Source organism: Erinaceus europaeus, chromosome 9 (genome assembly GCF_950295315.1).
Source record: "Erinaceus europaeus chromosome 9, mEriEur2.1, whole genome shotgun sequence".
NCBI classification, from domain to species: Eukaryota; Metazoa; Chordata; class Mammalia; order Eulipotyphla; family Erinaceidae; genus Erinaceus; species Erinaceus europaeus.
This window is the reverse complement of record NC_080170.1, coordinates 104,118,859-104,135,800: the sequence shown is the minus strand read 5'-3', so window position 1 is coordinate 104,135,800 and position 16,942 is coordinate 104,118,859. Positions and strand designations below refer to the sequence as shown.

General features: G+C 46.2%; 1 non-coding gene across 1 annotated transcript; it reads right to left on the bottom strand.

Moving 5' to 3' along the window:
* Positions 1 to 16,443: 16,443 nt before the first annotated feature.
* LOC132540514 (U1 spliceosomal RNA) lies at positions 16,444 to 16,602 on the bottom strand. The gene has a single exon (XR_009551724.1). It is a non-coding gene; the product is annotated as a U1 spliceosomal RNA (small nuclear RNA).
* Positions 16,603 to 16,942: the final 340 nt, after the last annotated feature.

Below are 16,942 nucleotides of genomic sequence, written 5' to 3'. Positions count from 1 at the left end.
GGGTTGTAAAGAACTTTGTTCCCCAATAGTTATTCAAACCCCTTGAATCTCAGGTAACACATTCACTGTTACTCACTGAAATTCTATAGCTCCAGACACACCAATCCTGTTTTCATTTACTTCACAAGTAACTACTGAACACTTAATTGGAATATAGAACTTCATGAGCTCAGGGTACTCATGACTCCAGTGAGCATGATGGGTAAGTGCACAAAGCATAACAACTCTGATTCTGGAGGAAAAAAACAGGGTGGCAGGGCAGCATTTGGGAGAAGCACCTGGTTCAGCTTACAGGGAGTCAGCTGTGACGAATAAGTGGACATTGGGATGCATTGGATCGACCTTCTCGTGGTGCATCCCGTGAGTACCCATTTATTGGGGAAACTGACGATCCTTCCTAGCCGACTGAATCCACATGGATCCCAGTCACTTTCAAAGCCAGCAACAAGCAGACATCAGGCTCAACCTGACGCTGTTGACTGGCTACGGAAGAAGGGCAAACGCTAGAAGAAGAAGTGGACATTAGTCTAAGTGAGAGGATAAGACCAACCTTAACCTATCCTCTTGTGAATGAACATGTTCCTGCCTCAAGTTAGAAAGAGAGAGGGGGAGAGGTAGAAGGATAGAATATCTCTGGGGTGTCAACCAGATAATTAAGATAATCTGAAGTAATAATAATTTAGGGTAGACAAGATCAAGGAGCACTAAGGTAGTGCCTGTGATGGATGGCTGATGTAGGTATGTTTGAGAGATATTTGGAAGAGAGAATGATGAAAATTTAGTTGACCAAATGAGGGAGGACAAAGAACAGGCATGCTTTGGCCAACAGGGATATAGGGCATGGTTCACTGGGCCAGAGGACAAAAAAGGCAGACTGGGAAAAAAGATAATGAGAGCATAAATGATGAGGTGTGTGTGGGGACTTGTGGTGGAGATGGTTTCGAGGGCACTGGGAATCCAGAGCTGAGGCTCAAAGGAGAGATGAATAGTATCTAGAGAACTGGCAATTAATAAGAGACAAATGAAAACATAACCAAGAAAGTCATTAAAATAATTGGGAGTAGATTTTTTTTTTCTGAATTCTCTGGAGCTGGGTGGTGGCACATCTGGTTGAGCAGACAACTGGCTGATCTAGGACAACAGAAATTCATTTATAAGAATAAGCCTATGATACAATGTACAGTGACCAGGGTTCAAGCTCTCAGTTACCACTTGTAGGTTGGATGGGTGGGGAGGGGCCTTCAGAAGTGGTGAAGCAGTGCTGCAGATGTCTCTCTTCCTCTCTGCTACCCCCTTCTTCTCAATTTATCTCTGTCCTGTAAAAAAAAGGGGGGGAGAGAAGGAAAAGAAAAAGAAAAGAGCCGGGTAGTAGCGCAGCAGGTTAAATGCACATGACGCCAAGCGCAAGGACCGATGTAAGGATCCCGGTTCGAGCCCCCGGCTCCCCACCTACAGGGGAGTCGCTTCACAAGTGGTGAAGCAGGTCTACAGGTGTCTATCTTTCTCTCCTCTTCTCTGTCTTCCCCTCCTCTCTCCATTTCTCTCTGTCCAACGAAGACAGACAACAATAATAACTACAACAATAAAACAATGGCAACAAAAAGGGAATAAATAAATAAATAAATATTATTAAAAAAAAAAGAAAAGAAAGGAAAGGAAAAGGAGAGAAAAGGAAAAAGAAAGGAGAGAAGAGAAGAAAAGGAAAGAAAAAAAAGAAGAGAAAAAAGAAAAGAGAATACTCCTGGAAACTAGAAGGCACATGAAGATGTGGGCATGGTCTTCCTGACTGAGGAGAATCTCTTCCATGCTTCTCTCCAGTCTTCTCAGAGCTACTCACATCCTTGACAGCCCTGAGCTTTTTAGAGCACCACTCCAATTCCTGGCTCTCTGCATGACATTTTCCCCAGTTGTCCCTGTGTCTACAATTCCTCTTCTTAAAAGGACAAAGTCACTGGATTAGAACCTCTCCCAATTTCATATGACTTCTTAACTTAACTGTATTCATAAAAACCTATTTCCAAATAAGGTGAAATTCACAAGGACCAGGGCAAGAACTTCAACATATAAGGGGAGGAGGTATCGGGAGAGGGGCATGCTAGTCTGCAAAGCTCCAGAACCTTCCACTGTCACTAGGTTCTTTCTCAGAGACCCTAACTTCTTGGAATTATTTGTCGTTCTTCAAACTTCCATTTTCTCAGGCTGGTGGAATAACTCACTTGGGTAGTGTCCTGTTTTGCCATGCATTCAATCCTCAGCCCAGGCTTGAGCCAGTTCCCATGACACGGAAGGAAACTTCGCTTCTATGGCCTCTTTCACATTCTCTCTCTCTCTCTCTCTCTCTCTCTCTCTCTCTCTCTCTCAGAAATAAACAAAAACCTGAAACATCAACTTCTATTTTCTTACCCATCACATGTGTTGGCATTCAGTCAGAAGTATCTCTTCTTCACCTCTTCTACCTAGGAAGCTTCCTGTTACCTACCAAAACTCAAAGAACTCCTCCTCTTCTCTGGGAAGCTTTTTCTCCCTCACAATATATCTCAGAATTAGTGGTGAGGCTTGTGGTGTTCTCCCAGAGCTTTCTGTGAATCTGGAGTATGGCACTTAGCAAGGTTGATGGTGACAAACTGTAAACACACTAGCTCCCCTCCACCCGACACCCACGGCCCCTAGGACTGGAAGGGCAATGAAGACAGGGGCCAAGCATTTTTCTCTTTGCACCCTATGTGTGCCTCACAGTGGGTGCCCATCTGCACAAGGGTCAGCCTTTGACCGGAGGCTTAATGTAATGCTCCAGGTCTTTCCGTCTGCCTGATTAGACAGGACAGTCTGGTTAAGCTAAATGGTGCCATTCCTTCGAGTCCAAACCAACACTTTCCGTGGAAGTCAAGTGTTGGCTGCCAGTGAATTTCCAGCCCAATTTCCTCTGCTCCCAGTCCTCCTGGGAGGTCTCAGTGCTTAACCCAGGCAGGCCAAACACAGTCAGAGCGACAGATGGGGTTGCTCCTTCCTCCAGTCAGTTCAGTGGAAACTACAAACAGGAGTTGTTACTGACCTGTGGGCTCTGAGGCCACAATGCAGCATTCAGTGACTGTGCTAGGGTGTGTGTGTGTGTGTGTGTGTGTGTGTGTGTGTGTGTCTCATGGGCATGGCCAGCAAAGCTCATAAAAATTTCAGGACACCAAAAAGGCTGGGACTTTTTTTTTTAATTGTTATTTCTTTGCTGGAGATTTTCTTCTTAAGTCATCTGTCTTCTTTCCCGCCTCTGGCACTCCTGATCCCCAGTGCCTTACTGACAAGCACTATAGAACAGAAACTGCACAAATAATAGTGGTGTTTCAGAGAGTAAGCATTTCTCTTGAAAAGCAGAGGACTGGATAGTGGTGTACTTGGTTGAATGCACATGTGACCATGTGCAAGGATGCAGGTTCAAGCCCCTGTTCACCACTTGCAAGGGAAAGCTTATCAATCACTGAAGTAGTATCTTCGCCCACCCTGTCCAACGCTTGACGTCTCGTCACCCAATCTGGTCCCCTATGCCTACACTGAACTTCTCTGTTCCAGTCTCTTGGAAACAGAGTTGGCAGTCAGCTGAGGTAAAGAACAAACACCTCATCACAGACCCCTGCAAGCGTCAACCCGGCTTTGACCTAGCACGTTATGACTGGGCCCTCCTCAATCGCTATCGAACAGGCCATGGCCAGTGCGCCGCTATGTTCCATTGCTGGGGAGCCAGAGACGACCCGAACTGCCCCTGCGGCTACAGACAGACTATGACCCACATAGTCAACGACTGCCACCTCTCCAGATTCAAAGGAGGTCTCGAAACTTTACATCAGGCTCAACCTGACGCTGTTGACTGGCTACGGAAGAAGGGCAAACGCTAGGAGAAGAAGAACTGAAGTAGTGCTGCAGATGTCTTTCTCTTTCCCTTTCATTCCATTTCATTTATTGTCTCTATCCATTAAATGAATAAATAAAATATTTAAAAAAAAGAAAAGAAAAGCAGAATCTAACCAATCAGAGATGGGGAAACTGAGGCCTGGAGAAGAGACAGGAATGACCTGAGGCCTTGCAGAAAACCACCAAGGGAGAGAAGGAGGGAGATTTCTTCTGACTCCATAAGGCATTTTCCCTCTAACCACACCATCTCCTCTGGGAACAAAGAGAGTTATGATTTAACAGCTATTTCATAACAGAAGAAGCCACAAGAAAGGTTTGTGTGAACACTCTGCCTGTGTCCACTTGAAAGGGTTTTAACTTTTCAAAGAGACATTGTGCCTATGTGATGGGTCTGTCCCCTGAGCCAGAGCAGAGACAAATGCTTTCTGCCCGGCTCTCCAGTTACTGGAGACCACATCTCCTGGGGTATTACAGAGACAAAAATGGCCTTGGGCTCTGATTACATATTCAGCGAGCCAACTCAAACCTCCCATGAAAGCAAAGAACTGCTTCCTTCTCCACCAATTATTTATAAGGCTCAAGTGTTCACTCCAATTAGCATTTTAAAAATAAAGGAAGAGGGGCCGTGTCCGTGTGTGTGTGTGTGTGTGTGTGTGTGTGTCCGTGTGTGTGTGTCCCCGTGTGTGTGCGCGCGCGTGCGCGTGCGTGTGCGTGTGCGTGCGTGTGTGTGCGTGTGTGTGTGCGTGTGTGTGTGTGTGCGTGTGTGTGTGTGTGTGTGTGTGTGTTTGTGTGTGTGTGTGTGTTTTCTTGGATTCCTTTGAAACTCAAGTCACCAGGAGACAAACACCAGCACTCCATCTGTGGCCCTTAATTCTAGAGCCACTTTTCTTCAGCTCTTCTCTGCCCTGTCATTCCTCAGTGCAAACCCCACCATTCTGATAAACAGAAGCTTGCATTCCTGATCTGCCACCCACCTGCCCTTATCTGCACCTACTTCCCTTCTCACACCTCACCTTGTTGACCTGCGTTCTTTCATGGTGCACTGAACTGCACCTGGACGGCTTCTTTGTCTCGGCTTGGAATTTCCCGGCCTTCCTTCCTCCAGCCCTTCTACCCCCACGCCTTTCTATCTCTACTTGTCTAGACTCCATATCCCCTCTCTGTTCTAACATTTCCTCTATTGAGTTCCAGGACACTTGATTTGACTCTTGTACAGAAAACATGGCTTCCTGCTTCCTGACGAGTCTGCCATGGATTGATTGATTTGATTGGTTTAATTAATTTATTTTTTAATTTGCATTATCTTTATCAATACAGACAGTGAAAAATTGAGAGGGAAGGGGGAGATAGAGATGGAGAGATAGTCACCTGTAGCCCTACTTTACCACTTGCAAAGCTTTCCCCCTACAGGTGGGGACCACGGGCTTGAACCCAGGTCCTTGCACATTGTAACGTGTGCTCAACCAAGTGCACCACCACTGAGCCCCATTTGATTGGCTTAATGAGAGAGCAAGAGAATAACTAGAGGTTTGCTCTGGCATATGTTGTGCTGGGAATTGAACCCGGTACTTTGTGTATACAAACCCTATACGTTTGAGTCATTTCTCTCACTACCAGACCTGCATTTTTTTTGGCCTCCAGGGTTATTGCTGGGGCTCGGTGCCTGCATCATGAATCCACTGCTCCTGGAGACCATTTTTCCCCTTTTGTTGCCCTTGTTATTTTTATCACTTTTCTGGTTATTATTATTGTTGTCATTGATAATGCTGTTGTTGAACAGGATAGAGAGAAATGGAGAGAGGAGGGGAAGACAGAGAGGGAGAGAGAAAGATAGACACCTGCAGACCTGCTTCACCACCTGTGAAGCGACTCCCCTGCAGGTGGGGAACTGGGATCCTTAATGCCAATCCTTGCACTTTGCGCCACCAACGGTTAACCCACTGTGCTACCGCCCGACTCCTCTCTCTATTTCTTTCTCTCCGTTCTCTCTCACCCTCTACAAAGAAAGAAAAAGAAGGCCTTATACAGGTTCTTGCCCTTAATGTGGAACAACAATGGTAGGAACTGCCCCACTCTCTGAAGGGAGATTGAGTCAATATACTTTCCCACTCAAGGAAGACGAGTCCTGAAATGAGTGCAGCCTAGAGTGTTTCTGGCTATGACCATGGAATGTGAACTCAGACCTACAGGGATACAGAGGATACACAGGCTCCTATGACAAATATGGGCCCTAGATCATATCAGTGGGGTTTACAACTAAAGGTATTTAAATACTTTTCCCAGATTTGGGAGTTACTCTCTGCCCTGACCCAGCTTTTTAGTCCTATTTCCAACCCTGACACCATCTCCCCAGACAATACCTTAGGTCCACCTGCATGTTAGCAGTCAGACTCAGGCAAAAATTAGTAAAGTCATGGGCCCCTTGGAATATACCTAAAGTAGACTTCCTAGCTTTTTTCAAAATGGAAACTCCAAATCTCATCTGCTCTATTCTTACTTTTAGGTTTCTGATTATTAAACAATTTGTTCTGCTTTATGGCTTTAAAAAAAATATTTCTTAATTTATTCATTTCCCTTTTTGTTGCCCTTGTTGTTTTTATTGTTGCAGTTATTGTTGTTGTTACTGATGTTGTCGTTGTTGGATAGGACAGAGAGAAATGGAGAGAGGAGGGGAAGACAGAGAGGGCGAGAGAAAGACAGACACCTGCAGACCCTGTGAAGCGACTCCCCTGCAGGTGGGGAGCTGGGGGTTCGAACTGGGATCCTTACCCGGTCCTTGTGCTTCACACCACGTGCGCTTAACCCGCTGTGCTACCTGCTTTATATCTTAATGCTTTTCAGCCACCAAGTTGCAGTTGCTATCATGAAGCCAACCTGACGACCTGGCAGACGACCTCACCTGGGCAGATGACCTCACCAATATGTCCTGGAACCCCACCTCTCCAGAGACCTACCCTACTAGGAAAAGAGAAACATGCTGGGGGTATGGATAGGCCTGCCAATGCCCATGTCCAGCATAGAATGAATTACAGAAGCCAGGCCTTCCACCTTCTGCACCCCATAATGATCCTGGGTCTATGCTCCCAGATGGATAAAGAATAGGAAAGCTTCCAACGGAGGGGATGGGATGCAGAACTCTGGTGGTGGGAATTGTACCCTTCTTATCCTACAGTCTTATCAATCATTATTAAATTAGTATATCAAAGAGAAAGGAAGAAAGAAAAAAAGAAATAGACAGGCCACTGGCAACAGTGGAGTCATACAGGTACTGAGCCCCAGTGATGACTGTGGTGGGGAAAGAAGGAAAAAAAAAATTAGGAGCTTATTTCAATAATCCCAGCCAAATAGTAAAGCATACTTCAAGAAGGGAGCAGGGAGACTATAAAGACTATGGGTTAGAGCTGACAAGAAGGGAGTGAAGCAGGGACTCTGCTCAGCTAGGAAGCACTGGTGCGTCTGGCTGGAGGATGAGGTCAGCCGCAGGTATCAGAAGTGTGGGAGCAGGATCAGGTCTGATGTGGGGGAAGGTGCTCTTGCGCATGTTGCGGTTAAGGAGACTGGGAGCAGGAAGAGGCGGGTAGGCAGTGGTGCTGACAGATGTGGCACTGATAGGTATGGAGCTCCTCAAAAGATACTTAGGGACCTTTTTTCCCCCAGCTGACCCCTCTGTCAGAAGCAGGCACTGAGAATTGCTTCAGATCTTTCCCTTCCTCCAGTGGATGCAGGAGTTTTTAGTGTGTTCTGTCAACCAGCAAAAGATAGTCGAGAAGGCAGCATATCTGTGGGTATGTATGCTGTATTTCAGGTCTGCGGCCGCAGCGGTACTCTAAGCCTGTGTACTTCACCCACCCTGGAAGGGTTCTAGCTTGGGGCACAGGGCCACCCCAGCTCATGGTGCATGTGTTTTCCTCAGTCTCCCGGAAGTTCTGGGAGAAGCTGTGAAGTCTGACTCAAGATTTTGTGGTTGTTTTTCTGGGTATGACTCTGGACATGCCATTCTCACTTACTAGATCCTATTTTTTGCTTTTAGTAAACTGAGGACGTTTGCCTCACAGGTTCTGAAAGGTCATCTCTAAACTTAAAATACAACATTCCAGAGATAATGAGGTTGGTGCTGGGTTGTGAAGTACTTAAGCTCCAGGCAAGGAGGGAGGGAAGGAGAGAGAGAATGAGAAAGAGAGGGAGAGGAAGAGGGAGAGGGAGAGAGAATGAAAAAGGGGGGGGGCTCTGTTGGTGTCTGTGTGCACTGTAGAGCAGAGGCCACGAAGTCAAGCATGCTTTGGATGGAATTTAACTCTGTCATTACCTGATATATGGACCTTGGATAGTCTCTTGTTAAAAAAATAATACTCTTGGGGAGTTGGGCGGTAGCACAGCTGGTTAACTGCACATAGAGCGAAGCGCAAGGACCAGAGTAAGGATCCTGGTTCGAGCCCCTGGCTCCTCACCTGCAGGGGAGTCACTTCACAAGTGGTGAAGCAGGTCTTCAGGTGTTTATCTTCCTCTGCCCCTCTCTGTCTTCCCCTCCTCTCTCCATTTCTCTCTGTCTTATTCTACAATGACAACATCAATAACAACAACAATAAAATAACAAGGGCAACAAAAGGAAAAGTAAATAAATAAATTAATAATACTCTTGGGGCCGGGTGGTGGCACACATGGTTGAGCAAACATGTTACAAAACATAAGGACCCAGGTTTGAGCCCCTGGTCCCCACCTGCAGGGGGAAATCTTCATGAGTGGTGATGTAGGGCTGCCAAGTGTTTTCCTCTCTCGATCTCTCCACCTCTCTGTCATCCCCTTCCCTCTCAATTTCTGGCTGTCTCAACCCAATAAACAAATAGAGATTAAAGAATAAATAATATTCTGGGAGCTGTGCTGTGCTGTACCCAGTTGAATGCACACATTACCATGTACAAGGACCAGCAGGGAAGCTTCATGAGTGGTAGAGTACATCTGCAGGTGTCTAGCTTTCTCTCCCCTTCACCATCTTTACCTCCCCTCTCAATTTTTCTCTGTCCTATAAAAATAAATAGAAAGAAAAAACAAAATGGAGATACAGCCACCTAGATCAGTGGATTCATAGGGCTAGCACTAAGCCCCAGAGGTAACTCTGATATATGTATATGTGTATGTGTATATGTATATATTCTAATTTCATTATTAATTCAATAGTGATTTATGAGATTATAAGATATTAGGGGTCTAGTTCCTCACCACTTCTATCACCACTAACGTTCTTTACCCCCTTTCCCTCCCCAGGGATTGGTTTGGCTCCTTTTTTTTTTTTTTTTTACCAAGTTCATGTGTTTTAATTCTCTATATACACCACATAAAGTGAAGCCATCTGGTAGTGGTCTTTCACTTACTTACTTCACTAAGCATAATCATTTCCAGTTCCAGCCACTAGTCACTCAACTCTCTTAACATCTGTCTCATCAGTGCTAACACCAGCCCTGGGGAATGATCATCAGAATGACACTGGAGAATGCTTGATCTGGCCTGTAGAGTGAGGACAGTTAAGCTTAGTGGCCTCTTATGACATTGTGATTGAGTCACCATCCACTTTACCAATTCAAGTCTAGCCTTCCAGTAAGTGGGTGGGAGAGTATGGCTGCCTTGTAGTCCTCTTGTTGGGGGAGTTGAAATTCCCAGTTTTTGTCTTCATGGGCTTGACACAGAGTTTCTTGAAAGAATTACGATGGAACACGTGTAATAGGTATTTAGTTTCCCAAATCTTCCTTTATTAAGTTATGAGGTATAAGTCATGCAGAAGTGAAATTAGAGAGAAGAGAAAGTTTGGGCACAGATTCCCGAGGACCCTGGAAGGTTTTCAAAAAGGCTCCTCTGTGTGAAAACCCTCTTCTCTTAAATTTCATATGCCACACCTAGGGTAGCCTCCTATTGGCCAGCTTACCCCCTACAGGTAGGGACCAGGGGCTTGAGCCAAGGTGCTTACACACTGCAGTGTGTGCACTTAACCAGGTGCAACGCTGGCTAGCCCCTAAGGTCTAGCTACTTTCCTGCAAGATTCTTTATGCAACACACTGGAGTTTGGAAGACATATGAAGAACAAAAGAATAAATGAAAGAGCAAAAACAAGTGATACAATAGTGAGCATATTATGACACTAAACCACCCCTCTGTGCGAGAAATCCTGAGGGGTGCTTGTGCTTTTGAGCACAGTGATACCTGTACTCAGATAAGTCCCACATTGGAAGGTGCTCCAATCTCCTGCTTGGGTAAAGCTGCAACTCTGATGCTTGAATTAGGGCTGATTTGGTTTGCAAAAATGACTTACAACACAAGCCTATTTTGCTGACATCTTTCTCTGTCTTATAGGTCTCATGAGAATTCAGCTGAGAATCTGAGCGCAGTTTGACCAGAAGGGCCATCTGAACTGCTTGTCATGCCATGCAAGACCATCCACTGCCTGCCTGCCCCAGCTCTTTCCTGCTCCTGCCTCAGTGCTCATTCTACCCTCAGCCCTCCAAGGTCTTCCGCTCTTGCACACACTCTACCTGATCTTATCACACTCTTGTCAGCCACTCCTGTGTTTCCCCACCTCCTTGACTTGGCTCCTGGTTGACCTTCCAGAATCTCTGTCTCTTCAAACCACTGAAACGGGAACATGTCCTCAGCAGGGAGGTGCTTTCCAGCCCTCCCATGGGGAGTAAGCTCTCTCCACCTCTACAAGGAACCTGATGATTATTGCACACTGCAGATGGCAGCCCTTGATGTGAGGTGGGGCTAGTGAACCTATTAATACACTCAGCCAGGAGCTGGTGGAGTCAGCAGGGCCTGCAAGACAGCAGACTTTGGGTATTTGTGCTCCAGTCAATTTGCTGTGGAGGGAAGGGGCCTGGACAGCATGGCTCCTGGACTGGTTGTTGAGGTGAAGATGGTGTGTTGATCTAGGAGACTGCCTTCTGTGAAAGGAAGCTGCAGGCTAGGGCAGTCTGAGAGAACCCCAAAATGTTCAGGCCAGAAGACCCTGGTATCCTAGTTCTGGTCACATAAACAGCCCATGATGTCAACTGAACCCACTAGGATAACCTGAGACTCGGGCCTTTTGATTTTGGTTTTAGCACAGAGGGGGAAGGGAAAGCAAGAGCACCTGAAGAAGTAATTATTATGGGATGGGCAGATGCAGGAGGGGCTTTAGGAAAGTAGCCACACATGGGTAGCAGAGGCCTAATAGAATATAGTTAAGTACCTTAAATGGACCAATGAGAAGTTCATTCCAGGTGAGATTAAGGCTAGGGATAATTGGGAGGAAGGATTCAGCAGAGGGTACACTCTGTGCCCCTCATGCATCTGTGCACAAACCATTTGCTTATCACTAAATAAAATCTCTACAGTCTATCTCCTTTCTTTCAAATAAAGTTTGCTTGCCCAACTGACAAAGTATTCCCTGATTCTTTCAAGGTGATGCTTTCGGGGACAGCCCTTAGGTCCCTGTCTGAGCCAGAGCCAGGCTCCCACAATGAAAGGACTAAGGGGAATACTACCCCATCTTCTCTCTAAGTGCTGTTCCCACCTGCTCCTTACACTAACTTGCCCCACATCTGGGTGTAGACAAAGCCCAAGTGAGGGGTAGAACCCAGGCCATGGGTCTCCTGTTCCTCCCAAGCGATATCTCCTCAAGAGAGGACTCTGTACACCCAGCCCAGATGTTGGCATTCTTTCCCAAATCCTCACTGCTGCAATTTCTGGCCCTAAGCGGCATATGTGGGGGTGGGTGGGGGGTGGTACACTGTCTGGGTAGCTCTTGATGACCCCAAGGTCAAAAGACACACAGTCATGTGACCTCTCTTCAGACAGACAGACAGACCTGATGACTGTGGTCTTTGCCTGGGAGTCGAGGCATCTCAGTGGCATGTGCGCTGGTGCATTTTGACCACTGTAAAGTATGGGGGTGGGGTGGGGGTGGGCCCTTTGGATGGAAATGGCCAATGAGGTTGGTGAACTACTGGCATCCTGGGGGGCTAAGTGACACAGCCTGCCAGGTGGGCCTGTGAACCAGCAAGTGTCTGTCTTCATCTCATGCTGCTTCATTTGCCCTAGTCCAGGGTGGGGGAGAGTGCCAGTCAGATGGTAGTACTTTTCTGGTCATGTCTAGCCCGGTCCTTCCAAGCCCAGGTGCTCAAGGGGTCCTGGGAAAATTTGTGTTGGCATGTGCCCAAAAAACCATGCTGAACTGGCATTGGGAACTTGGGCTCCTTCCCAGCTCTGCCATGGCTATGCTGGCTAGAGCCCACCCACCTCCTCCCCAGACCTTGCGTTTCTTCAGCCATGAGGCCCGGGTGTTGGGCTGAACAGTTTCCAAAGTCTCACTCAGATCAGAAAGCCTGTGGTTAATGACTCTCAGGAGCTACATTTTCCCCCTTATCTGTCAATCATTCCCAACCCTGAGTACTCATTTAATGCCTCCTAGGTAGCTTGAAATATATACCAGTGGAGGCCCTGCCTCTAGAGAGGCTGATTCAATTGGTCTGGGGTGGGGCCCAGATAAAGGCTTCGAAGATTCCTATGTATACCCAAGGAGTTAGAGAGAAAATCTCCCGCAAAGAGAGAGGGAAAGAGAGAGAGAGAGAGAGAGAGAGAGAGAGAGAGAGAGAAAACAGATGCTGCCACAAAGGCAGGGCAGCTGTAGGTAAGGTGAGACATGGAGATCCCGGGGCAGAGTGTCCTGATCTCTCTCCAGGAAGATGTGGTTAAATAGAGCCAATTTCCTGGCCTTGCAGCCTCACCTCCCATCCATCTTCCAGTCCGTCCTCCAGCTGAGAGTCAGTGAGGAGGGGTTGGAAAGAGCCAGCAGCTGGCTAATCTGAGGAGATTTTCTCATGGGTGGGGGGGAGGCAGGATCTTGGCTCTGGTCTCCCTTCTCCCTCACAGCTGGAGCTGGAGCAGCAGAGTGAGGGGGAGCCGGGTGGTGGTGGCTGGGAGCCCAGCTGCTGGCAGTTGTTCGCATGTGAGCTCCATGACAGCTGCAAGGCTCCTGACGTGCTGTGTGTGTGTGTGTGTGTCTGTGCATATGTGTGTGTGTGTGTGTGTGTGTATGTGTGTGTGTGAGGGAGAGAGAGAGCTGTGACTGTGTACATGCGTACATGTATAGCATGTGACCTCTAGCAGAAAAAAAAAAAAAGGAGAGGCATACTGTAGGGCCCATAAGGCTATTGTTTGCATTGATGTTGAGATACCACTGACGTTTTTCCTGAACCCCTCTACCTCCAGTCTGTGTGACATCTGTTCTTCACCACTCCCACAAACCAGGAAGCAGTTTCACCAATTACAAGGGGACAAGGAGATGCACAGTGGTTTACAAAACAGAATTTCATGCCTGAGATGCAGAAGCCCCAGATTCAGTCCCTGGCACCACCAGATACCAGAGCTGAGCAGAGCTCTGGTCAGAACAAACACAGAAAAGGACACTAGCTGTCATTTACTGAGGGCATCTTATGTGCCAGGTTTTCTCCAGTATGTTTTAGGGTAGTGACTCTATTTAACCTGCAGAAACCCAGAAAGCAAGTATTGTTATTTTTTTTTTTCCAGTTTTAGAGATGAAATAGGCAAGGAATAGGCAAGTTAATATTTACTCCAAATTAACCCATGTGCCAACACAAGAAGTCAAAACGTGATGGAGAAACTTGAGATTTTTACCACATGGTTGTACTTTATTGTCCATCAAAGATTTTGGACAAAGACTGGGTTCAATAAATAAGGTCTATTTCAGCTGTAACATTCTATAATGACATATATGTTTCTGACATATATGTTACAATTTGTATGTAACAGGGACCAGAATGCATGCAGTAGAGTGCATTCTTTTTTAAAAATTTTATTAGTGACTTCATACTGATTTACAAAATTACATGTCAACAGGAGTATAATTCTATATCATTCTCACTACCAGAATTCTGAATCCCCAGTCTCCCCATTGCAAGCCACCTCAGTTCTCCTAAGATTGCAGACATGGGTTAACTGTCATCTCTACAATTATCTGTCTACATTTGTACACAGTCGCTCTTCTATTCTTCCAGGTCCTGTCCTCTCTTCCCCTCCAAGCCACACATAACCCTATTACTACATTCAAATATCCCTTCCTTTTTCCTCCTCTCTCTCTGGATCCTGATGGAGCTGGAGTTCAGAGCCCTCTTATCCTCTTACTCTTATCACTTCTCCACTGGGAGTATGGATCAAAATTGTTTTAGGGGTGCAGAAGGTAGGAGTTCTGGCTTCTGTTACTGCTTCTTTCTTAGACATGGGCATTGGCAGGTGGATCCATACTCAAAGCCTGTTTCTATCTTTCTCTAATGGGCTAGAGCTCTGGAGAGGTGAGGTCCCAAGACACACTGGTGAGGTCATCTGCCCAGTGAAGTCAGGATGGAATCATAATAGTGTCTGCAACTTGGTGTCTGGAAGGTGGCAGGACACAAGTGAGACAAAATGGTTAGTGAACAGGAACCAGAAAGTAGGAACAGAACAGATGAGGTTAGGGATCTTAGGGTAGAAGAAAGCTAGGAAGTCTATTTTAGGCATGTTTCTATGGCCCCACAACTATGGTAGCTTTTGCCTGAGTTTGATAACTAATATAAAATTGGATCAAAATATTGTCTGAGAAAATGGTGTCAGAGTAGAGCAAAGGGCTAGAAAGTGGGATTAGGGCTGAGAGTATCTCCCATTCTTGAAAAAATTCTGTCAATAAAATTAACTATTTACCTCCATCCACTCAACCAAAGGCACATATATTATATATCCTATAATATATATTGTATATATCATATATATATATATTAGTACCAGAGCCTGTGTAACCTCTCAGTCCCTATTGGTCTGAGCTCTCAGTTCATGGCCACAGCTGGGAACATTGCAGGCTGCACTCATTTCAGAACCAGTCTTTCTTCAGTGGCAAGGCAGGGTACCCCAGCCTCCCTTCAGAGACTGGTACAGTTCCTACTATCGCTTCTTTATAGTGAGGGCAAGGTCTTGGGAAGGCTTGCAAGAGGGTTTATGATGAAATTCCTACTATGTGCAATAAACCCAGTGCACCACCACCCAGCCCCCTGGTGATGACATTCCTGATGGAAGTCACCAGAGGTGGTGGTGGAGAGAAGGATCCATTAGAAGTCTAGGCCCATCATATTTGTGTGGGAACCCAAGAACTCCCTGACTAGGGCCCCAGATGATGAGGCAGTGTGATACTGACCAAACAAGCCATTATTAAGTGAGCCAGCTAGAGTGCATTCTTTAGCTTACGCAAAGGACCCAGATTCAAGCTCCAGCACCACCTGGGCGCACCATGCATGGCAGGTGTTATAGTACCTCTCCTCTCTCTCACTCTATCCTTTTATATTTGCCACCAGAGTTATTGTTAGGGTTCAGTGCCTGCACAACTTCACTGCTTCTGGTGACCATGCCTTCTTTCTATTACTGATAGATGGGGAGAGATAGAGGGAGAGACAGAGACTGTGAGAAGAAGAGATACCTGCAACACTCCTCCACTGCTTATGAATCTTCCCTTCTGCAGGTGGAGAACAGAGGCTTGAACCCAGGTCCTCATGCATGTCAATATATGTTCTATATGTTCTACCAGGTACATCAACACTCAATCCCTCACCTTCTCTATTTAAAAATTTAAAAGTATAAAGAGTCTTCCAAGACTGGCAGAATTGCATAGGTATGAAGCCCGGGCACAACAAATGAATGAAACAAAAATATATTTGTGACATACAAGTCACACATGGTAAACATACACTTTATATACTGAATTTTGTTTTGTTTTGGGTTTTTCTCATATGAGCATGTCTGAGCTTATAAGCCACAGAGTTAGAAACACCTGCCATGGCCCCCTCTCCCCTCCCTCAGTATTCTGCTCAGAAGAGGATGTGGGAGAAGTCCGTTGAGAGGGAAATGGTGTAGGGTAGCACTGCCCACACCAGGCTCAGAGAACAAAGCATTGCTGAAGAACCACGGAAAATGAGACCCCTGAAAGTGTTGCAGGAAGTGTGGAGTTGCATCTCCCCCCCACACACACACACATTTGCACAGACTCCTGCTCACTGGGAACTGGGGTGCACTGGGTCCTCCACCCAATAGAGGTACTGAGCTGTGCTGACACACCCTGCCTTTGTTTGACTCAGGCACATATCCAGCGAGTCAGGCCAGGGTCTGAGGGCAGTTTGTGACTGGGTGCTCACAAAGCTTTTGGCTTTGGGTGTGTGTTTTCTTCTGAGCTGACTGACTTAGTAGTACATGCATTGTTCTAGGAAGGAGTGGCTCTCTAAGGAAAGAGTGACAATGACAGGAACCAAGATCTTCACCTCAGCAGTCCCATGTCCTTTTTTGTTTGTTTTTAATTTTCTGAAGATTGAAGCAGACTTACATACACGTACTTCATCACCTCCAGGGGCCACTTTCATTTATTTATTTACTTATTTATTTGCTTGTTTACTATGGCCCAGAGCACCCCTTAACTCTGACTCTTAGTGGTTCTGGAGATTGAGCCTGGGATGTTCTGTCTGTTAAGTCTTTTTTTTTTTCCAGGGGAGAGCACGAATGCAGTCCCCCCACAAATTATACAGTCGAATTCCCAACATTTGGGGAAATCACAGGTGTCAGCACAGCCAGAGTGCAATGGGTAAGCCTTGCTCTGGGAAAACCACCTTCATGATCATGGTTTTTCCCCTGCCAGGTAAGTATGTCTGCAGGTCTTTTACACAACTGCTGTGCTACTCACTGGCCTCTGTATTGTTATGAGAGTGAGATACAGACAACTGGAATGAGAAACACATACAGAGAAATAAAACACAAAACATTGCTTTGTCATCCACACGGTTCCAGTGATTTTTGTCTTTGCTGCTTTTTTGTGGTGTGGTGCGTCAAACCTAGGGCCTCGGGCATACAAGTACTGAACCACCTCTTTGGCCCCAGTGGTCCATGTTCTGATGATATGCTCAGACACATAAAACGTGGGGGGCTATTGTCTGCATTGCCCAACTGGCACCTCCCAACAATTTCACTTTAGCTCTTAGATTGCTTT